Genomic DNA, 3,378 nt, shown 5'->3' on the forward strand with positions numbered 1-3,378 from the left:
GGTTGGGACAAGTGCCACCATGTGCCCCCCGTTACTGTGTCACTGAGTAGTCTCACTGCCCTAAATCTCTCTGCACTCCGCCTCATCGCCCGGCCTCCCCCAGCCCTCGGCCTCCACTCATCTCTTCCCTGTGTCCACAGTTTTGCCTTTTCCGGAATGTCATATAGTTACCACACAGTATGTGGCCTTTTCAGATGGCAGAGACTATAAACCCAGCAGAGCTAGGGGAGTCAGAGCCCTGGGGGCGCCGTGGCAGAGAACTGACCAGTAGGGGGCGCAGTGAGCTTTTCTTGCCTGGCGAAGGAGTTCGTGGACGATTTCGGCCCAGTCAGCCACACTGCCTCTTCCCTTCTCTCTGACAGGTAAAAGGTAGTGGGGAAAGCTGTTCCTAATTGTTGGTGAGGTTGGCAATGCCAGGGGAAGGGAGGAGGAGGCATGATGCTCGTCTCTTGTTTACTAGTCCGTGAGCTGTGTGACCTTAGAAATGTTACTAACCTCAGGCCAGCAGGTGCTGAGGAGGTCGAGGGGGAGGGATCCCACCTGGCCGACTGTGCGGTTCAAGTCCCAGAAAACACTGAAAACACGCTGGGCACATGCGCATGCGTGCCTAAAATCCCAAGAGGAGAACGGAAAAGAAGGGATTGCGGCCTGGCCATCCACCCAGGAGGTGCTTTCTCACTTCTGGTTTCTCTCTAGCGAGAGCACACACACCCCATTGCAAACTAAAAAGAAAAGGGGACAGCAGGCGGTGTGGTGGTTAAGATGCTGGATTCCTACATGGCTGACTGTGGTTCAAGTCCCAGGCACTACAGTGTGAAAATCACAACAAATACATAGATAAATAAATGTGAAAAAAGAAAGAGAAATGAAATTACAGTTGGCCCCATGGCCTAATAGTTCAGGGAGCCAGATCCCACAGGGCCAAATGCAGTTCAAGAGCCAGCCCCAGCAACTTGAAAAACACGCTGGAGGTGTGTGTGGCCATGCCCCAAACCCAGACAGGATGAGAAATGGAGGAGGGAGTACTGTGAGACCATGGCCCGCTGGGGAGTGCTTCCCTTTCTCCCTTTCAAGTCCCAGCCCCAGCAGCCTGAAAAACACGCTGGCGGTGTGTGTGGCCATGCCCCAAACCCAGACAGGATGAGAAATGGAGGGAGTACTGTGAGACCGTGGCCCTCTGGGGAGTGCTTCCCTTTCTCCCTCTCTCGCCAGTGAGTACACGCAGCCTCTGAGAGGAAAAATGAAGTGAACCGAAAGCTACCTAGAGTGTGTCTTCACAAGTCAAACATTCACGTGCCGTTTGACCCAGCCAGTCCACGTGGGGTATTTACCTCAGAGAAGAGGAAGCAGAGGTCCACGCACAAATTTATATAAAATACGCATAGCAGCTTTGGAATAACTCAAAACCGAAATAACCCAAATGCCCGCTGTCTATCAACAGTGAATGGATGGATGATGTGACATCGCCCCGTGGAATACTACTCAGCAATGAAGAGGAACAAGCTACTGGCAGACACACACCACGGGTGAACCTCAAATGAATGACTGAGCCAAAGATTCCAGGGAAAACCACGGCGTATCCTGTGCGTGCTCATCTCTGTGCAGTCCTAGGCAGTAACGGAAATCTACGTAAGAGAGCTGGCCAGTGGTCACCGGGCGGTGGGGAAAGGGAGGCTTACGCTCAGGGGCACCACCAGCTTGATTGTGGTGATGGCCCCATGGACATTAACATTCGTCAGCTGTACCCCACTGCACACGACGATGTCCCACTGTGCCCCAACCAACTGTCTTATAAAACCACCACGTGAGGGCCCAGATGGTGGCCCAGCAGGAAGACATGTCCTGAACTGATCCACGTGGGAACGTCCAGGTTCACGCGCAGAGACTCCCCGAGTAAGCCATCCACATGCGTGCCCACGACCCAGGGCTGGCTGGAAGAGGATCAAGGCTTCGAGGCCCTGTCAAGGCTGTGCTTTCTCTCCCCGACTCTCTCACTCATGAAATGAGCAAATAAAATTTCTTTCAGGTTGTTGCCACAGGGCACATATGCTCTCTGGAGAGACAGTGAGAGGGAAAGTGAGAATTCACTCCCCAGGGGAACGAATCCCCTTCTCCTGTCAGGATTTTGGACATGCATACACACGCACCTAACATGCTTTTCAAGCCGTGGGTCTGGAACTTGAACTGTGGTTGGCCATGTGGGAATCTAGCACCTTAACCACTGCTGGCCCCGAAAACTTTTTCTTTCTTTTTTTTTTTTCTTTTGGAGAGGTTTTTGCTATAGGGCACGTGCACTGTCCAGACAGAGATCGAGAGACAAAAAGCGAGAAATCACCCCCCAGGGGGAATGGTCACGCCACAATCCCTTCTCCTCCATTCTCCTCTCAGGATCTTGGGCACGCACGCACACGCGCCCAGCGTGAGTTTTAAGCCACCGGGTCCGGGACGCGAACCGCGGTTGACTACGTGGGAGTCATAGCCATTACGCTAACTGCTGGTCCCAACTTTTTCTTAAGTTAAAAAAAAAAAAAAAAAAAAACACAGAAACTAGTAAGTGATACCCTTTTTATCTCCAGGACTGATAAAGATAAGCCATTGCGAAAGAGGGTATCCTAGCTACGCTGCAGGGAAACCGCATTTACAGACACTGTTCTGGGCTGGGAATAAGCACAAACCTTAAGGAGAAAGTTTAGCAACTGCTACAATGTGAGGCGCGCTTACCTTTCCACCCGCTTTTCAGAATGGACTATGTCTGCTTCCCATTGCTGCCTGCTAACGCCTTTGCAGTCGTCCACAGTCAAGCCCAGGAAACCACCGGGGGGCGCTCAACTGGGAGCCCAACCCCTTAGCATCGCAACCTCCTGGCCCAGGACTGGGCGTCCGTAGTCAGCTGTGCCCGGTGTTCGGGGTGGCATCAACGCCCAGGCTCTTGGTGTTTGGGATAAAGAATGGAATGGAACACACCAGTAGCCAAAGCAAGGGTAGTTACTAAGTAAAAGTGTAAGCCCTGAGGGGTAGGAGCGGCCAGCGCGCTACAGTGGCTCAAGAGCACTGGCAGCTACAGTCTGCGAGGTCTATCATTTTTTTATTTAACTTTATTTATTATGATTATCATTATTCTTTTCCAGTTTGATCAGAGAGAGAGAGAGGAAGAGAGAAAGCAAGCCACCAGGTCCGGGACCTGAACCGCAGTCGACCATGTGGGAGTCCAGCACCTTTAACCACCATGCCACCTATTGGCCCTGGTTTATAATTTTTTTAATTTTATTTATTTTTTCTTTTTGAGAGGTTTTTGCTATAGGGTGCGTGCACTCGCCAGAGAGACAGAGAGACAGAAAGCGAGAAATCACTCCCCCCCCCGGGGGATGGCCACGCCGC

This window comes from Tupaia chinensis, unplaced genomic scaffold, assembly GCF_000334495.1.
Source record: "Tupaia chinensis unplaced genomic scaffold, TupChi_1.0 Scaffold000182_1, whole genome shotgun sequence".
In the NCBI taxonomy this organism is placed as follows: domain Eukaryota; kingdom Metazoa; phylum Chordata; class Mammalia; order Scandentia; family Tupaiidae; genus Tupaia; species Tupaia belangeri.